This window comes from Eschrichtius robustus, chromosome 12 (genome assembly GCF_028021215.1).
Source record: "Eschrichtius robustus isolate mEscRob2 chromosome 12, mEscRob2.pri, whole genome shotgun sequence".
NCBI classification, from domain to species: domain Eukaryota; kingdom Metazoa; phylum Chordata; class Mammalia; order Artiodactyla; family Eschrichtiidae; genus Eschrichtius; species Eschrichtius robustus.
The window spans coordinates 65,031,569-65,051,663 of NC_090835.1; the positions used below are offsets into that span (position 1 = coordinate 65,031,569).

At 37.0% G+C, this 20,095-nt stretch overlaps 1 protein-coding gene across 3 annotated transcripts in view; it reads left to right on the forward strand.

Moving 5' to 3' along the window:
- Positions 1-20,095, forward strand: part of COL21A1 (collagen type XXI alpha 1 chain) — a 176,049-nt gene that overhangs the window by 134,767 nt on the left and 21,187 nt on the right. The gene's annotated exons all lie outside the window — the stretch shown is intronic.

Genomic DNA, 20,095 nt, shown 5'->3' on the forward strand with positions numbered 1-20,095 from the left:
TAGTAGTTTTTAACCAGAGGCATATGTAAATTATATGAAAATTCAATTGGTAGAAAATTATAAATCAAACAAGAAAACCCCTTGATAACTATCCTAGCTTAACCCTCAACACAAATAATTTTCAAGAGAGTCTTAAAAAAAATAGAGAGTACTGTGATCCAGAGAACTTTAGCCAGGATCACCAGAGATGGCTATTAAAATTCAGTTTCCTGGGACCATCCCCATCTTAATGAGTCAGAATCAGGGACTGAATCACAGGAAACTGCATTGTTTTGGGGTTTTTTTTTTAAACATCTTTATTGCAGTATAATTGCTTTACAATGGTGTGTTAGTTTCTGCTTTATAACAAAGTGAATCAGTTATACATATACATATGTTCCCATATCTCTTCCCTCTTGCGTCTCCCTCCCTCCCACCCTCCCTATCCCACCCCTCTAGGTGGTCACAAAGCACTGAGCTGATCTCCCTGTGCTATGCGGCTGCTTCCCACTAGCTATCTACTTTATGTTTGGTAGTGTATATATGTCCATGCCACTCTCTCACTTTGTCACAGCTTACCCTTCCCCCTCCCCATATCCTCAAGTCCATTCTCTAGTAGGTCTGTGTCTTTATTCCCATCTTGCCCCTAGGTTCTTCATGACCATTTTTTTTTCTTAGATTCCATATATATGTGTTAGCATACGGTATTTGTTTTTCTCTTTCTGACTTACTTCACTCTTTATGACAGATTATAGGTCCATCCACCTCACGACAAATAACTCAATTTCGTTTCTTTTTATGGCTGAGTAATATTCCATTGTATATATGTGCCACATCTTCTTCATCCATTCATCTGTTGATGGACACTTAGGTTGCTTCCATGTCCTGGTTATTGTAAATAGAGCTGCAATGAACATTTTGGTACATGCCTCTTTTTGAATTATGGTTTTCTCAGGGTATATGCCCAGTAGTGGGATTGCTGGGTCGTATGGTAGTTCTATTTTTAGTTTTCTAAGGAACCTCCATACTGTTCTCCATCATGGCTGTATCAATTTACATTCCCACCAACAGTGCATTCTCCACACCCTCTCCAGCATTTATTGTTTGTAGACTTTTTGATGATGGCCATTCTGACTGGTGTGAGATGATATCTCATTGTAGTTTTGATTTGCATTTCTCTAATGATTAATGATGTTGAGCATTCTTTCATGTGTTTGTTGGCAATCTGTATACCTTCTTTGGAGAAATGTCTATTTAGGTCTTCTGCCCATTTTTGGATTGGGTTGTTTGTTTTTTTGATATTGAGCTGCATGAGCTGCTTGTAAATTTTGGAGATTAATCCTTTGTCAGTTGCTTCACTTGCAAATATTTTCTCCCATTCTGAGGGTTGTCTTTTGGTCTTGTTTATGGTTTCCTTTGCTGTGCAAAAGCTTTTAAGTTTCATTAGGTCCCATTTGTTTACTTTTGTTTTTATTTCCATTTCTCTAGGAGGTGGGTCAAAAAGGATCTTGCTGTGATTTATGTCATAGAGTGTTCTGCCTATGTTTTCCTCTAAGAGTTTGATGGTGTCTGGCCTTACATTTAGGTCTTTAATCCATTTTGAGTTTATTGTTGTGTATGGTGTTAGGGAGTGTTCTAATTTCATTCTTTTACCTGTAGCTGTCCAGTTTTCCCAGCACCACTTATTGAAGAGGCTGTCTTTTCTCCACTGTATATTCTTGCCTCCTTTATCAAAGATAAGGTGACCATATGTGTGTGGGTTTATCTCTGGGCTTGCTATCCTGTTCCATTGATCTATATGTCTGTTTTTGTGCCAGTACCATACTGTCTTGATTACTGTATCTTTGTAGTATAGTCTGAAGTCAGGGAGCCTGATTCCTCCAGCTCCGTTTTTCCTTCTCAAGATTGCTTTGGCTATTCGGGGTCTTTTGTGTTTCCATACAAATTGTGAAATTTTTTGTTCTAGTTCTGTGAAAAGTGCCAGAGGTAGTTTGATAGGGATTGCATTGAATCTGTAGATTGCTTTGGGTAGTAGAGTCATTTTCACTGGGTTGATTCTTCCAATCCAAGAACATGGTATATCTCTCCATCTATTTGTATCATCCTTAATTTCTTTCATCAGTGTCTTATAATTTTCTGCATACAGGTCTTTTGCCTCCTTAGGTAGGTCTATTCCTAGATATTTTATTCTTTTTGTTGCAATGGTAAATGGGAGTGTTTCCTTAATTTCACTTTCAGATTTTTCATCATTAGTGTATAGGAATGCCAGAGATGTCTGTGCATTAATTTTGTATCCTGCTACTTTACCAAATTCATTGATTAGCTCTAGTAGTTTTCTGGTAGCATCTTTTGGGTTCTCTATGTATAGTATCATGTCATCTGCAAACAGTGACAGCTTTACTTCTTCTTTTCCGATTTGGATTCCTTTTATTTCTTTGTCTTCTCTAATTGCTGTGGCTAAAACTGCCAAAACTATGTTGAATAATAGTGGTGAGAGTGGGCAACCTTTCCTTGTTCCTGATCTTAGTGTAAATGGTTTCAGTCTTTCACCATTGAGGATGATGTCGGCTGTGGGTATGTCATATATGACCTTTATTATGTTGAGGAAAGTTCCCTCTATGCCTACTTTCTGGAGGGTTTTTATCATAAATGGGTGTTGAATTTTGTCGAAAGCTTTCTCTGCATCTGTTGAGATGATCATATGGATTTTCTCCTTCAATTTGTTAATATGGTGTATCCCATTGATTGATTTGCATATATTGAATAATCCTTGCATTCCTGGGATAAACCCCACTTGATCACGGTGTATGATCCTTTTAATGTGCTGTTGGATTCTGTTTCCTAGTATTTTCTTGAGGATTTTTGCATCTATGTTCATCAGCGATATTGGCTTGTAGTTTTCCTTCTTTGTGACATCTTTGTCTGGTTTTGGTATCAGGGTTATGGTGGCCTCATAGAATGAGTTTCGGAGTGTTCCTCCCTCTGCTATATTTTGGCAGAGTTTGAGAAGGATAGGTGTTAGCTCTTCTCTAAATGTTTGATAGAATTCACCTGTGAAGCCATCTGGTCCTCAGCTTTTGTTTGCTGGAAGATTTTTAATCAGAGTTTCAACTTCAGTGCTTCTGATTGGATTGTTCATATTTTCTATTTCTTCCTGGTTCAGTCTCAGAAGGTTGTGCATTTCTAAGAATTTGTCCATTTCTTCCAGGTTGTCCATTTTATTGGCGTAGAGTTACTTGTAATAATCTCTCATGATCCTTTGTATTTCTGCAGTGTCAGTTGTAACTTCTCCTTTTTCATTTCTAATTTTATTGATTTGAGTTCTCTCCCTTTTTCTCTTGATGAGTCTGGCTAATGGTTTATCAATTTTGTTTATCTTCTCAAAGAACCAGCTTTTAGTTTTATTGATCTTTGCTATCGTTTCCTTCATTTCTTTTTCATTTATTTCTGATCTGATCTTTATGATTTCTTTCCTTCTGTTAGCTTTGGAGGTTTTTTTTCTTCCTCCTCTAATTGCTTTAGATGTAAGGTTAGGTTGTTTATTTGTGATGTTTCTTGTTTCTTAAGGTAGGATTGTATTGCTATAAACTTTGTTCTTAGAACTGCTTTTGCTGCATCCCATAGGTTTTGGGTCATCGTGTTTTCATTGTCATTTGTTTCTAGGTATTTTTTGATTTCCTCTTTGATTTCTTCAGTGATCTCTTGGTTATTAAGTTGTGTATTGTTTAGCTTCCATGTGTTTGTATTTTTTACAGATCTTTTCCTGTAATTGATATCTAGTCTCAGCATTGTGGTCAGAAAAGATACTTGATACAATTTCAGTTTTCTTAGATTTACCAGGCTTGATTTGTGACCTAAGATATGATCTATCCTAGAGAATGTTCCATGAGCACTTGAGAAGAATGTGCATTCTGTTGTTTTTGGATGGAATGTCCTATAAATATCAATTAAGTCCATCTTGTTTAATGTATCATTTAAAGCTTGTGTTTCCTTATTTATTTTCATTTTGGATGATCTGCCCATTGGTGAAAGTGGAGTGTTAAAGTCCCCTACTATGATCGTGTTACTGTCGATTTCCCCTTTGATGGCTGTTAGTATTTGCCTTATATATTGAGGTGCTCCTATGTTGAGTGCATAAATATTTACAATTGTTATAGCTTCTTCTTGTATTGATCCCTTGATCATTTTGTAGTGTCCTTCTTTGTCTCTTGTAATAGTCTTTATTTTAAAGTCCATTTTGTCTGATATGAGAATTGCTACTCCAGCTTTCTTTTGATTTCCATTTGCATGGAATATCTTTTTCCATCCCCTCACTTTCAGTCTGTATGTGTCCCTAGGTCTGAAGTGGGTCTCTCGTAGACAGCATATATACGGGTCTTGTTTTTGTATCCATTCAGCCAGTCGATGCCTTTTGGTGGGAGCATTTAATCCATTTACATTTAAGGTAATTATCGATATGTATGTTCCTATTACCATTTTCTCAATTGTTTTGGGTTTGTTATTGTGGGTCTTTTCCTTCTCTTGTGTTTCTTGCCTAGAGAAGTTCTTTTAGCATTTGTTGTAAAGCTGGTTTGGTGGTGCTGAATTCTCTTAGCTTTTGCTTGTCTGTAAAGGTTTTAATTTCTCCATCAAATCTGAATGAGATCCTTGCTGAGTAGAGTAATCTTGGTTGTAGGTTTTTCTCCTTCGTCACTTTAAATATGTCCTGCCACTCCCTTCTGGTTTGCAGAGTTTCTGCTGGAATATCAGCTCTTAAGCTTATGGGGATTCCCTTGTGTGTTATTTGTTGTTTTTCCCTTGCTGCTTATAATATTTTTTCTTTGTATTTAATTTTTGATAGGTTGATTAATAAGTGTCTTGGCATGTTTCTCCTTGGACTTATCCTGTACGGGACTCTCTATGCTTCCTGGACTTGATTAACTATTTCCTTTCCCAAATTAGGGAAATTTTCAACTATAATCTCTTCAAATATTTTCTCAGTCCCTTTCTTTTTCTCTTCTTCTTCTGGTACCCCTATAATTCGAATGTTTGTGCATTTAATGTTGTCCCAGAGGTCTCTGAGACTGTCCTCGATTCTTTTCATTCTTTTTTCTTTATTCTGCTCTGCAGTAGTTATTTCCACTCTTTTATCTTCCAGGTCACTTATTCGTTCTTCTGCCTCAGTTATTCTGCTATTGATCCCTTCTAGAGAATTTTAAATTTCATTTATTGTGTTGTTCATCACTGTTTGTTTGCTCTTTAGTTCTTATAGGTCCTTGTTAAAGGTTCTTGTATTTTCTCTATTCTATTTCCAATATTTTGGATCATCTTTACTATCATTATTCTGAATTCTTTCTCAGGTAGACTGCCTATTCCTATTTCCTCTTCATTTGTTAGGTCTGGTGGGTTTTTGTCTTGCTCCTTCATCTGCTGTGTGTTTCTCTGTCTTCTCATTTTGCTTAACTTTCTGTGTTTGGGGTCTCCTTTTCTCAGGCTGCAGGCTCATAGTTCCCATTGTTTTTGGTGTCTGTCCCCAGTGGCTAAGGTTGGTTCAGTGGGTTGTGTAGGCTTCCTGGTGGAGGGAGCTAGTGCCTGTGTTCTGGTGGATGAGGCTGGATCTTGTCTTTCTGGTGGGCAGGTCCACGTCTGGTGGTGTGTTTTGGGGTGTCTCTGGCCTTATTATGATTTTAGGCAGCCTGTCTGCTAATGGATGGGGTTGTGTTCCTATCTTGCTAGCTGTTTGGCATAAGGTGTCTAGCACTGTAGCTTGCTGGTCCTTGAGTGAAGCTGGGTCTTGGCGTTGAGATGGAGATCTCTGGGAGATTTTTGCTGTATGATATTACATGGAGCTGGGAGGTCTCTTGTGGACCAGTGTCCTGAACTTGGCTCTCCCACCTCAGAGGCACAACCCTGACACCTGGCTGGAGCACCAAGAGCCTTTCATCCACACGGCTCAGAATAAAAGGGAGAAAAAAAAAGAAAGAGAGAAAGAAATAAAATAAAATAAAATAAAGTAAAATAATATAAAATAGAGTTATTAAAATAAAAAATAATTATTAAGAAAAAATTTTTAAAAAGTAATTAAAAAAACAAACAAACAAACACAGACAGAACCCTAGGGCAAATGGTAAAAGCAAAGCTATAAAGACAAAATCACACACAGAAGCATACACATACACACTCACAAAAAGAGGAAAAGGGGAAAAAATAATATATCTTGCTCCCAAAGTCCACCTCCTCAATTTGGTATGATTTGTTGTCTATTCAGGTATTCCACAAATGCAGGGTACATCAAGTTGACTGTGGAGATTTAATCCGCTGCTCCTGAGGCTGCTGGGAGAAATTTCCCTTTCTCTTCTTTGTTCGCACAGCTCCCAGGTTCAGCTTTGGATTTGGACACGCCTCTGCGTGTAGGTCACCTGAGGGCGTCTGTTCTTCACTCAGACAGGAGGGCGTTAAAGGAGCAGCTGATTCAGGGGCTCTGCTCACTCAGGCCGGCGGAAGGGAGGGGTACAGATGCGGGGTGAGCCTGCGGCGGCAGAGGCCGGCATGACATTGCACCAGCCTGAGGCACGCCGTGTGTTTTCCCGGGGGAAGTTGTCCCTGGATCACGGGACCCTGGCAGTGGCGGGCGGCACAGGCTCCTGGGAGGGGCAGTGTGGATAGTGACCTGTGCTTGCACACAGGCTTCTTGGTGCCTGCAGCAGCAGCCTTAGCATCCCATGCCCATCTCTGGGATCCGTGCTGATAGCCGTGGCTCGCACCCATCTCTGGAGCTCCTTTAAGCGGCGCTCTGAATCCCCTCTCCTCGCGCACCAGGAAACAAAGAGGCAAGAAAAAGTCTCTTGCCTGTTCGGCAGCTCCAGACCTTTTCCCAGACTCTCTCCCGGCTAGCTGTGGCGCACTAGCCCCTTCAGGCTGTGTTCACGCCGCCAACCCCAGTCCTCTCCCTGGGATCTGACCGAAGCCGGAGCCTCAGCCCCCAGCCCCGGCGGGTGAGCAGACAAGCCTCTCGGGCTGGTGAGTGCTGGTTGGCACCACCCCTCTGTGCGGGAATCTCTCTGCTTTTCCCTCCGCACCCCGTTGCTGCACTCTCCTCTGTGGCTCGGAAGATTCCCCCTTCTGCCACCCGCAGTCTCCACCCGCGAAGGGGCTTCCTAGTGTTTGGAAACCTTTCCTCCTTCACAGCTCCTTCCCACTGGTGCAGGTTCTGTCCCTATTCTTTTGTCTCTGTTGTTTCTTTTTTCTTTTGCCCTACCCAGGTATGTGGGGAGTTTCTTGCCTTTTGGGAGGTCTGAGGTCTTCTGCCAGCATTCAGTAGGTGTTCTGTAGGAGCTGTTCCACATGTAGATGTATTTCTGATGTATTTGTGGAGAGGAAGGTGATCTCTGCACCTTACTCTTCCGCCATCTTGAAGCTGCTTCTCGGAAACTGCATTGTTAATGGCTTCCCTATGTGGGTCTGATGTAAAGTTTAATAACTAGTGAAATAGAGGCTATGTTACAGAATGATCAAAAAAGAGGAATATGAAGGTAGTAGAAAGACGAAAGTCACCTACTCGAGTAGGTTAATTAATGTCACTAAATTTAATTTTAGTGGCATTGGTAGAGGAAAATGGAATCATGACATCTTATTATCCTTTTAGGCCATATGTGCTCTAATATCTTTCTCTGGCTAAATAAACTTTAATATTGCCATAAATGAGACTATGAAATATATTTCCAAATAGATTCAGTTCTCTTGGTATTTTTAAAGTACCTTATTAATTTTTGACAAAATCACAATTCTGTCTTGTACTACAAAGATGCATCTATATGCAATTGAACAAGACTAAATTTGTTTATATGACGATAGATAAAGATAGGAATTCGGTCATTTAAATTTGGTTTATTATATCTTCAACTTTACATGAATTTTTAGGCTATCAATTTTCCTGGAAATTTACTTTAAGATTATGTAGTATTTAAGGATATAACAATCTTTAGATCTGATGTATTAACATTTTTATTTTGGGAAAGTTAACCACTTTTACTGTAGGGAAATAGGTACATGCTCCCTGGTAAGGCTAATCTTGTCAAATGCCAAATTCCTAGCCTGTTTTTTTTTTTTTTATGAAATAAATTGCTTCTTAAACACAGTGTTGTCCTTTCCTAAGAAATATTGATGCCTTTGTCTAACAGTGTATCCTTAGCAGTGTGTGAAAAATTGTCCATGGAAATAACCTCCTGAGGCATGAAAACTAAGCAAATGTGTTACTAGTCTCTGAGGTCACAAGTGTGAGTCATGTTAAGAGGCTTCCAGCATTGATCTTCCATCTTGCAGTATACTTCTTGCTTGTTGTTTTAGATTTTTTGTTATTTTTCTTTTAAGCAAATGATAGCCACAACCATGAAAAAACTTGAAAGACTGATGTTTAACAATAATTTCTTGGATGACTTAAGTGTGAGGAAAAAAAATTTTAGAATTTTTTCTGAGAATTTTTTGAAAGATAAATATTTTACAGGTTAACTATTATTTATTGTACATTTTAATCATATTTTATTCTATAGTTATATTTATTCTTTTTATTCATTATATTATTTATTATACATTTTTATGTATTTAACTGGTCTTAAATGGGCAAAAAATGAAGAAGTTGTGTTGTAAGTTTGAAAATCTGCCTTCACCTACCCAAATCCTATTCCCATCACCAAAGACAATAACTGTTACTCAAAGAGATTCTTTCTAAACTTTTTCTTTGCATATGCAATGAAAGAATATTAGAAGTAAATTTGAAAATATTTTTAAAAACTACATAAATCACACGTTTTTAAAATAAAAAATTGTGTCCTTTGAAACTTTAACTTCACAATATTATGGACATTCTACCCTATCTGGTTATAAAAGAGAATATAAAATCAATCTCATCTCATTTTGTTTAAGCATGGATGCAATTCATTCAACTTCTATTGATGTCACTTATGTTTTCCTTGCCTGAGGCCACAGTCAACCCCCAAATTTTTCTTCTTTTAGGGTTAAGGTTAGGGTTTTATTGCATAAAAAAGTTTATGCAATATTTTTGGGAAGGAAGTATTCCTGTAAGTCGAATTTACAACTTCAAAATATAGCCTATGCTTTATTCCTGATTTTAAGCAGGAATGTCTAGTGTTTCATCAAGTATGATGTTTACAATTGGTTTCTGATTGATTCAGATTCAGGTTTACAAAGTTCTAATGTTAGATTAGTAAGAGTTTTCACTAAATAATGCATGATAAATTTTACAAAATGCATTTTTAGTATCTTTTGAGAAGATTGTGTAGTGTTCTTCCTCTAAATTATTAATATAGTAACTTGCATGAACATAACATATTAATTGGATATATTTCTTGATGTTCAACACTCATTGCATCCTGAAACAAGCCCTATTTAATCATGCTTTACTTTTGTTCATATGCTGCTATATTTGATTTACTAACATTATAGTAAATCCATTTGCATTTGTATTAACAAATTAGTTTAGCTTGTAGATTTCTTTTTTTAGGTATTATTCTTGACTGGTTTTGTTATTAGGGTTATGATGGACTCATAATTTGGATTTCGATGAGCTCCATCTTTTTTAATGCCCTGGATAAGTTTAAATAACATGGAAACTATCTGGTCCTAGGATATCAGATAATATTTCTGTGGTAGGGAAAATAATGACTCCCCCTCCCCCAAAAAATATCCATATCATAATCCCTGGAACCCTGGAGCATGTGAATATGTTACCCTCTATGGTAAATGAACATTGCAGATATAATTAAGGTTAATGACCTTGAGAGGAGGATATTATCTTGGATTATCTATGGGCCCAAACTATTCATGACTAATTAAACGTGGAAGAAGCTGAATGAGGAACGGGTCAAAAACATTCAACTTGAGAAGGACCTGACCGGCCATTGCTGGTGTTGAAGATGGAGCAAGGGGCCATGAACCAAGGAATGTGGATGCCTCCAGAAGCTGGGAATGGAGCTCTGCTTGCAGCCTTCAAGAAAATGGAGACTTTGGTCCCTTCAACTGCAAGGAATTAAATCCTGCCAGTAACCTGAATGGACAGGAAATAGATTCTTCCCTAGAGACTTCAGAAAGCTGTGCAGCCTTGCCAACTCCTTGAATTTAGGTCCGTGCTGGACTTGTGACCTACAGAACTGTAAGATAATAAATGTGTGTTGTGGTAATTTGTCATGGGTTAATAGAAAAGTAATATGAGTTCCTTAAATGTTTTTCCTTTAGTGAATCTATCATCTCATTATTTTTCAATAGGAAAAATGGGGATATGTATTACATAAACATAAAAAGATTCATGATGGGCTGAGTTACACAATGAAAAATACAGTGATTTAGATGTAACAGTATAGATAGACATAATTCAAAAATATGAGGTTATAGAAGATAGCAAATTAGATACAATTTTCAAACAAGTAGTTATTTACTTTTTACCATATAAATTAACTAAGGTTAAAAATTCATCTGTTTGTTTTCTTCATCAAACTAGCTTCACCTTTGATTTGGTGTTTTAAAATATTTTTATTTGGTGAAGTCTATCATATGTGAAATTGCAAAAAACTTAAAACAATTTGCAGATTTCTCTGAAAAATGGTGTACAACTTCTACTTAGTCATTGAGTCAGCTAGAAAGGTCTTTGAAACATCCATTTTCAGTTTTCTCCTTAAGGAGAAATTCACCATGATTTGTTTTGAGTTATACAGTAACATTCCATGGACCCAAAAGTATAGTCTGCACTTTTCAGATTTTCAGAGGGTCAAAGCTCACTTTAGAACAACTCTGGTATGATTTTGGAGTTTTTTTTCAAGTGGAATTGTTTTTCAGTTTTACATACATCTACATGCATATGTTCCTTTAACTCACTAAAGTACTTTACATGCTTGATCTCGGTTGACCGATGTAGAGGGGTAAGTTACTTTCCCAGATTTGGGGGTTCAGGGCAGTTATGTGACTTTACCACTATGTGGCAGTGCTGATTCTGTCCCTGGCACTCTCATTCCTCTTCCCCACATCCTTTGGGTTTTCAGGTATGTTATTTTAATTTGCTAAACATTTTTCTTGTCTTGAAAAATGATATTTTTACAACAGCAAAATTGGTTAGAATATCTTCTTGGCTTTAAAAAAAAATAGGAGATTGGGATTAACATATACACACTACTGTATATAAAATAAATAACTAACAAGGAGGGACCTACTGTATAGCACAGGGAACTCTACTCAATATTCTGTAATAACCTGTATGGGAAAAGAATCTGAAAAATTATATATATATATATATATATATATATATATATATATACACACATATATATACACACACACACACATATGTGTATCTTCACTTTGCTGTACACCTGAAATTAACACAACATTGTAAATCAAGTACATTCCAATAAAAATTTAAAAAGAAAAAAAAATGTAGAGATGTCTTTAAGTGCAAAAGAGAAATGCAAATAACATGAAGCAACTTTACATGGGCTCCCATGTGGTCTTCCTTCCTATGATAGCCCTGGTCTCATTCTGTAACTTACTATGTCAAACTGGTGGTATTGCTGTTGTCTGTAAACACAAGTAGATCAAAAATATTTACCAAGGCATTTTCTATTAAAATTATTTATCTTTGGGTAATTTGGGCCCAGTCCCATGTGAGTCCTGGTCTGTAGGCTGGGGAGAATAAATTCACCCATTATTACTTAGGTTACTTTTTTCCCCTTAAAGATGAAAGGGGGTAGTAAAACTGTATTAAAGTATTAAAGGGAGTAGTAAAACTGGTAATTTCCTTATTAAGGGTTTATTGCAAGTACTTGTATATTGGTTTCTTTTTGGTCTGGCAGCTATGATTTTGAATTACTTCTCTTTAGAGTTGTCTTACCACAAAATAGTCTTTTGTACATCATTCATGATGATCTGTCAGTTAGTGTGGAATTTAAAAAAATTGGAAAACATTGTGGACTTGCATGTTTGAAGCTTTTAGCCATATTTCTTTCTGAAAAAATAGTAATGAAATATACTTATGATGTTTAAAAAGCAAAAGTTATTATAGTATTTTTTCCCTTTTAAAAAATGAAGTATAGTTGACATGGAATATTACATTAGTTTCAGGTGTACAATATCACTATACTATATTACTATTAGACATTTCTGTACATTATGAGTTGATAACCACAATAAGTCTAATAACCATTCGTCACCATGCCAAGTTATTACAACATTATTGACTATATCCCCTGTGCTGTACAATACATCCCCACATCCCTGTGGTTTATTTATTTTATAACTCAAAGTTTGAGACCCTTAATCCCCTTCACCTATTTTGCTCAGCACCCCACCTCTCCCCTCTGCTGACCACCACTTTGTTCTTTGTATCTATGAGACTTTTTATGTTTTGTTTAGTTTGTTCATTTGTTTTGTTTTAAGATTCCTTGTATAAGTGAAATCATACGATATTTTTCTTTCTCTGTCTGACTTATTTCACTTTAGCATAATACTCTCCAGGTCCATCCATGTTGTTGCAAATGGCAAGATTCCATTCTTTGCTTGTAGCTGAGTAATATTCCATTGTGTACACATACCACAACTTCTTTATCCATTCATCTATTTATGGGCACTTAGGTTGCTTCCACATCTTGGCTGTTGTAAATAATGCTGCTGTGAACATAGGGATGCATATATCTTTCCAAATTAGTGTTTTTGTTTTCTTTGGATAAATACTCAGAAATGGAAGTGCTGGATCATATGGTAATCTATTTTTAATTTTTTGAGGAACCTCCATACTCTTCTCCATGGTGGGTGCACCAATTTATGTTCCCACCAACAGTGCACAAGGGTTCCCTTTTTTCCACATCCTTACCAACAGTTGTAATTTTTTGTCTTTTTTGTAATAGCCATTCTGACAGGTGTGAAGTGATATCTCATTATGATTTTGGTTTGCATTTCCCTGATGTTTAGTGATGTTGAGCATCTTTTTATGTGTCTGTTGGTCTTTCTTGGAAAAATGTCTATTCAGGTCCTCTTCCAATTTTTTAATTGCATTATTTACTTTTTTGATGTTGAGTTGTATGAGTCCTTTGTATATTTTGGATATTAACCCCTTATCACATATATAATTTGCAAATATCTTCTCCCATTCAGTAGGTGACATTTTCATTTTGTTGATGGTTTCCTTCTGTGCAAAAGCTTTTCAGTTTGATATAGTCTCATTTGTTTATTTTTGCTTTTGTTGAACTTACTTGAGGAGACAGGTCCAAAAAATTGCCAGGACCAGTGTCAAAGAGCTTACTGCTTTTGTTTTCTTCTAGGAGTTTTATGGTTTCAGGTCTTACATTTAAGTCTTTAATCCGTTTCAAATTCATGGTGTAAAAAAGTGGTCCACTTTGATTATTTTTCATGTAGCTGTACAGTTCCCAATATCAATTATTGTAGAGGCTTTATTTTCCCCACTATATTCTTTACTCCTTAGTTGTAAATTAATTGACCATGTAAGTGTGGGTTTCTTTCTGGGCTCTTTTGTGCCAGTACCACACTGTTATGATTACCATAGCTTTCCAGTACAGTTTGAAATCAGGGAGCATGATACCTCCAGCTTTGTTCTTCTGTCTTAAGATTGCTTCAGCTATTCGGGGTCTTTTGTGGTTCTATGTACATTTTAGGTTTATTTGTTCAAGTTCTATGAGAAAGGCCTTTTGATATTTTCTTAGAGATTGCATTGAATCTGTAGATTTCTTTGGATAGTATGGACATTTTAACAATATTAATTCTTCCAACCGTGAGCATGGTATATCTTTCCACTTATTTGTATCATCTTCAATTTCTTTCCCTAATGCCTTACAGTTTTCAGAGTACAGGTCTTTCACTTCCTTGGTTAAAATTATTCCTAGGTATTTTATTCTTTTTGATGCAATTTAAATGGGATTGCTTTCTTAATTTCTGTTTCTGCTAGTTCTTTATTAGTATAAAGAAATTCAACAGATTTCTGTACAGTTGACCCTTAAATAATGAGGGAATTAGGAGCACCAACACTCCACGCAGTCAAAAATCTGCATATAGGGCTTCCCTGGTGGCACAGTCGTTGAGAATCTACCTGCTAATGCAGGTGACACGGGTTCGAGCCCTGGTCTGGGAAGATCCCACATGCCGTGGAGCAACTAGGCCCGTGAGCCACAACTACTGAGCCTGCGCGTCTGGAGCCTGTGCTCCGCAACAAGAGAGGCCACGATAGTGAGAGGCCTGTGCACCACGATGAAGAGTGGCCCCCGCTTGCCGCAGCTAGAGGAAGCCCTCGCACAGAAACAAAGACCCAACACAGCCAAAATAAATAAATAAATAAATAATAATTAAAGGTGCTAATATTTAAAAAAAAAAATCTGCATATAACTTTTAGTTGGCCCTCTATATACTCAGTTCCTTCGTATCCGTATCCGAGTTCCACATCCTTGGATTTGGCCAACTGCAGATCATGTAGTACTTACTATTGAAAAAAATCTTCATATAAGTGTACCTGTGCAGTTCAATCCAGTGTTCCTCAAGGTAACCATATAGTAATTTTGTATCCTGCAACTTTACTGAATTCATTGATGAGTTCTAATTGTTTTTCAGTGGAGATTTAAGGTTTTCCATATATAGTATGTCATCTGCAAATAGTGACAGTTTTACTTCTCTTCCAATTTGTATACTTTTTTCTCTTTTTCTTATCTAATTGGACTTCCAGTACTATACTGAAAAAAAGTGGAGAGACTGGGCATCCTTGTCTTATTCCCGATCTTACAGGAAAAGCTTTCAGCTTTTCACTTTGAGTATGATGTTAGCTGTGGGTTTGTCATATATGGCCTTTCTTATGTTAAGATATGTTCCCTCTATAACCACTTTGTAGACATAGGAACATTTGTTCATTTACATTTAAAGTAATTATTGATAGGTATACTTATTGCCATTTGGTTAATTGTTTTCTGGTTGTTTTTATAGTTCTTCTGTGTTTCTTTCTCTCTTGTCTCTTCCCTTTTGATTTGATGGCTTTCTTTAGTGTTATGTTTGCATTTCTCTTTATTTTCTGTGTACCTCTTACAGGTTTTTGGTTTGTATTTACCATGAAGTTCATATATAAAAACCTATGTATATAGCAGTCTATTTTAAGTTGATGGTTGCTTAAGTTGGGGCACATTCAAAAAGCACTACATTTTTACTCCCCCAACCATGTTTTATGTTTTTGATGTCATATTTTACATCTTTTTATTTTGTGTATCACTTAACTATTTTAGATATTATGATTTCACTGCTTTTGTCTTTAAAATTCATACTAGCTTTATAGTCAGTTGATCTACTACCTTTACTATGTTTGCCTTTAACAGTGAGAAATTTTTTCTTTCATAATTTTCTTGTTTCTAGTGATGACCTTTTTTTTTCTATTTAAAGAAGGCCCTTTAGCATTTCTTGTAAGGTTGATTTAGTGGTGATGAACTCCGTTAGATTTCACTTGTCTGGAAACTCTTTATCTCGCCTTCATTTCTGAATGATAACCTGGCAGGGTAGAGTATTCTTGGTAGTAAGTTTTTTTCCTTTCAGTACTTTGAATATATTGTGCCAGACCTTTCTGACCTGTAAAGTTTCTGTTGTAAAAGCTGATAGTATTATGGAGATCCCCTTGTGTGTAACTATTTGCTTTTCTCTTGCTGCTTTTAAGATGCTCTCTTTAATTTTTGATATCTTAATTATAATGTGTCATTGGATTCATCTTGTTTGTGACTCTCTGTGTTTCCTGGACTTGGTGTCTCTTTCCTTTGCCAGATTAGGGAAATTTTCAGCCATTATTTTTTTGAATATATTCTCTATCCATTTCTCTCTCTCTTCTCCTTCTGGAACCCTTATAATGCAAATGCTAGTACGCTTGATGGTGTCCCAGAGATCCCTTAAACTATCCTCGTGTGTGTGTGTGTGTGTGTGTGTGTTTCTTTTTTCCTGTTCCTATTGGGTGATTTCCACTACCTTGTCTTCCAGATCACTGATTCTTCTGCATCCTCTAATCTGCTGTTGATTCCCTCTAGTATATTTTTCACTTCAGTTATTGTATTCTTCTGTTCTGATTGGTTCTTTTTTATATTTTCTGTCTCTTTATTGAAGTTGTCACTGAGTTCAACCATTCTTCTCCAGAGTTCAATGAGCAGCTTTAAGACTATTACTTTGAACACTTTATCTGGTAAATTGCTTATCTCCATTTCATTTAGTTCTTTTTCTGAGGTTATGTCTTCTTCTTTCATGTGGAAGGTATTCCTTCATCTCTTCATTTTACCTAAATCTCTATGTCTGTTTCTATGTATTAGGTATAACAGCTACATCTTCTGGTCTTGAAAGAGTGGTCTTATGTACAAGATGTCCCATGGGGCCCAGTGGTGCAGTCCCCTCTGTTCACCAGAGCCAGGTGCTCCTAGAGTATCCCCTGTGTGGGTCACATATGCCCTCTTGTTGTGATTGGGCTGTGATCGCTGCAGGCACCCTGGCGTGCAGGGCTGGCCCCCTGGAGCAGGAGCTGCTTCGGAGGGGAGCTGGGGCAGTCTGCTGGGTATGATGGGGTGGGAGCTGCTTTAAAGGAGCTAGCCTGGGCAGGTCCTCTGGGGAATGCTGGGCTGGGATGCATGGTGTTAGCTAGGTTGATGGAGAATGACAAAAGTAGTGCCCACCACCCCCAGGACAGCTAGGTAGAAGGAGAGTAAAAAAGAATGATGCCTCTCAGTGCTTCTGTCCCCAGAGCAAGTTCGACCAGATCCCTGTCCTTCCATCACCTGCCATAAAATTAGTCAGTGAACCTCCTTCTCCTATGACCCAGATAATTTTAAAGCTTCTGTGTCTGTGCTAGGATTTGGAGTGAGTGTAACCCCACTGGTTTTCAAAGCCAGACATTATGGGGTTCATCTTCCCAGCACAGGGCCTCAGGCTGGGAAACCTGACATGGGGCTCACACACCTCACTCCCCGGGGGCACCTCTCCAGCTGTGATACCCCTCCTGCTTGTGGGTCTTCACAATGGGGATGTGGGTTCTAACTAGACTGCTTCTCTGCCCCTCGATGTGTGGCCTTTTCTTTTTGTTCTTAGTTGTAGAAGGTCTGTCAAGCTAATCTTCAGGTTGTTCTCAGAGATGGTTCTTCCGTATGTAGTTGTGGTTTTGGTGTGTCCACGAGAGGAGGTGAGCTCAGGATCTTTCTAATTTTCCATCTTGCTCCTGGAACCCCATAGTAGTATTTTTCTATAATCAAAGTCAGCCAAACATGAAAAGGCAAGGATAATGAATGAGGGGCAATGAAAACCTGTTGGTGCCTCCCAGTGGGAAGCCTAAGATTGCCAAAGTCATCTTGAATACAATGTAAACTTTGGGGAATGAGGTAGACAAAGGCAAGGTGGAAAAACATGTTAAAAAAAAAAAAAAAAGATATCCTCAAAATGGAGGAGGACAAATTTTGAGACATGAAAAAGAATTGACTTCATCTATTTTGTGACTTTCAAAGGTCAGGAAGGAGCTGTGAAAAGTCATGAAAATTTGTTCATTTTAGTCCCGGCACTGAGCTAAGTGCTTGCAAGAGCTAATTCATATAATGTAACAACCCTAGAGCTAAGTTCTATTATTTTTTCCCCATGTATAAGATGGGGACACTGAGATTCCAATTTAAATAACTGGCCTGGAGTCAATCAGCATGAGATAATTGGCTAGCTGACTCCAGCCTCTAAACTTTTAACTGCCTCTACTATGCTCTTTATTAATAATGATTGTAATCTTTGTAGCTAATAAGAATGATACTTTCAACATATGTGTTTTGTATTCATTGCATCTTTAATAATGAACAAATCACTTCTTGATATAATAGAAGAAAACATAATATGCTTCTAATATTTTGACAACTGTATGATATTAAATATCTCTACAACTGTGTAGAAAGGTTGAAATTTTTTTGTTTAAAAATACCATTAGTTGATTAGATTTGTTTTAAGCACATTGAAATTATTGCATTACTTAACAGCAGATTTGATCCAAGATGCTCTAATTTCACGAGTAAAGTATTCCATTGCATGTGGAAAAGTATAAAGTGATATCCTGTCTTTTCTAAGTAATGCATCATAGACACATTTCCTTCATTATAAAGTGGTCTCTAGGAAATAGGGGCCAAACCCTTTATTCTAAATTATGCATTTCTATTTTTAATGACTTTTTTGTTATACAACAATGGTTTAATGGTTACAGAGAAGCTTCTAGAACATTTTTTCATGTCAGCATTCTTTGACCACAACATTACACAGATTTTCCATTTGACTTTCTGCTCTTCCTCAAACCCAAACTGAAATCACAGAAGTGGAGGAAATATGTCCCTTTATTCTCACCAAATGAAATTCTTGCTTCTGTCTTTACTTACACATGTTCACAGTTGCCTGAACCCAAAACCACACAGGCTGAAAATGAAATATAAAATAGTTTGCTTGGAAAAACATTTACCCTATGAAGTAATTGTTGCTAAATACTTTTGGATCAACAAACTGGTAACTTTCAAATGGTTTTGAATAATATTTCTACTAATGTAAAATTGGCAAAGTTTAGTCAATTTCAATGACTGTATTGGGAGCCCAGGAAAATATTGTCTAGGAGAATTTTATTAACTAATATAGCTCTGAGTGATTTCAGTTCTTCTGGTGAACCTCTCTCTCAACAGTTTTTTATTCCATGCATGCTCATGGCATTATATTAGTTTTGCCAAGAATTGCTTTTATAAATCAGTTTTACATTTCGTTTTTTAATATTATATAGTTTTATGTATTTTTTGCTTGGTATTTATAAAGTAAGTATTTAGTAGTTCTTGGTATAGTTGGACCTAGAGGATATTATGACTTTTTTTTCATATCTATGACATGTATTCATGTTTTACTAACTTATGAATACAGGCAGTAGGAAAAAGAATCTTTTCTTCCTAATCTGAGATCCCCCCAAATACTCTCAATATCGGATATGTTGAAATAATGTAAGATTTGTGGCTATGTCCTAATGCAGACCATGCTCAGAATTAGAATTATTCAGATAAAAGGTGTTAAATCAAATTCAGGGAGTGACCTGTGTTGGGGGGAGGGGGTGGCTCTCAAGATCTGCTGGGAGGTGAGGCCAGGGCACTGTTTGGGCATACTTTTATTTTTCCCCAGAGTGAGAATATAGCCTTGCTGACAGTGGGATTGGCTGCAAAAACAGGAGTAACTAATTCCTACTAATATAGATTGTGTAAGAGCATAGAAACTTGAATAGGGTTGAAACCTTAAGTAACAAAGAGTTCTGTGCAGCACGAAATTCAGCTTCTCAGGTCTGACGGTATCGGGGCAATTGCAGGATCACTTTAGAGATCCTTGGGGCCAAGCAACATGGCATTGACACAGCTGCAGAACCATGTATGGCCACCTTGCATCTGATAAGATTCTACAGACAGATTTTATTTGAATTTTATTTAAATTCAGAACTTAATCATTATGGTGATTTTGTATGAGTGTGTATTTGAATGGGAGTTGGTTCTGGGTGGTTTCATGCCAAATCATGGTCTATTGAAATGGAAGCCTTTATTTTGAACAATATTGACTTTGATTGTGTTGAGAGTATGCATTTTCTGCCTTAGAAAGGATACAATTCGTTTCACTCTGTTTTCTTTATACTCGTAATTCAATTATTTACTCTTGCTTTATGTTTAGAGTGCTGATAGGGTATACTGTGCTCATGTTTTATAAGGTTACTTTAAATTTTTATATCGTTTTATGTTATTCTCTAGTTAGTATGTTTATAAAGCGACCAGTATGTTAGTCCCTTGTTGATGGGCGTTGCTCTCATACAACTTTTCTCTGCAAAGGATGTAGTGCCATGGTGAACTAATTGAGCCAAATAGAATCAAACTGAATTCCAATTTATCATTTAAGTTTGGATCTTAAAACTAGAACTGTGTGCCATATCTTGCACTGTAATTGTGGCTACCACATGGACCAGTATTGTATTAATAGTCAAGATTTGAACATCAAAACAATGGCAGACTTTCCCTGTTGTTGAAGATACTTGATCTAGTTGCCCTGATTTACTGAGGACCGCTGCTGTTCTTTGAAAGCCCTGAAG